This window comes from Dryobates pubescens, chromosome 3, assembly GCF_014839835.1.
Source record: "Dryobates pubescens isolate bDryPub1 chromosome 3, bDryPub1.pri, whole genome shotgun sequence".
Classification (NCBI taxonomy): Eukaryota; Metazoa; Chordata; class Aves; order Piciformes; family Picidae; genus Dryobates; species Dryobates pubescens.
The window spans coordinates 21,198,094-21,199,155 of record NC_071614.1 but is presented as its reverse complement, the minus strand read 5'-3'; positions in this window follow the sequence as shown (position 1 = coordinate 21,199,155).

Genomic DNA, 1,062 nt, shown 5'->3' with positions numbered 1-1,062 from the left:
GACTGGCCTGTAGACAACACATCCTGCATCAGTGTGACACTATGTGAGCCCCCTGATGATGGGACAGAGGGCACCCTAAGGAAGTTTGTAGATGACACCGAGTGAACAGGTAAGCAAAGTCATCTCTGTGGTGTGGCCATCTTCACCAGTGAAAACACAAAAAGAGTCCACTAGAATATTTTTAGGGTTCACACAAGGTTTCAAAGTGCCCACTGTTGTATGTGCACAGAGAAACCATGAGTTTCATTTATAGTTTTTGTTATTTTCATTCCCAAAATCTGAGGAATAGCATGATTTTTCTTCCCTGCTGTGCTTCATAAAGTCTTTGGCTGGAGCACCTCTGCTGTGAGGATAGGATAAGGGAGGTGGGGTTGTTCAGCCTGGATAAAAGACTCCAGACCTTATAGCTGCCTTTGAGTACCTGAAGGGATCTAACATGAAGGCTGAAGAGGGGCTTTTCATATGGGTTTAGACTGGATCTGAGGAAGAAGTTCTTCAGTACAAGAGTGGTGAGACTCTGGAATAGGTTGCCCAAAGAGGTTGTGGATGCCTTCTCCCTGGAGATGTTAAAAGCTAGGTTCAATGAGGCCTTGTGTAACCAAGTCTTGTTCAGAGGCATCTCTGCCTGTGGCAGGGAGGTTGGAGTAGGTGATCTCTAAGGCCCCTTCCAATCTAAGCCGTTCTATGATTTGATGATCCAGAAGCTTTCTCAGACTGGTCCCCTACAAACCAGGCTGTGATTGCAGCCCTGGGTCCTCCATACCCACTTGGGAGTCCAAAAAGCGTTAACCCAGTAAGCAGGGTAAACCCAGAATGACTGATGCCAACAAATCATAGAATGGCCTAGGTTGGAAGGGGCCTTAGAGATCATCTACTCTGACCTCCCTGCCATGTGCAGGGTTAATGATAAATAAAATCACTTGCCACCCCAGATCTGTTATTATTATTTCAAATCCTTACTTGCTTTATGGTACCCTTGTAGTAGTATGCAAGGAAGGAGTGCCAACGCGTTTGCAACTCAATCAAACATCAGATGAAACAAGGCTGGCTGTTTGTTTTCCT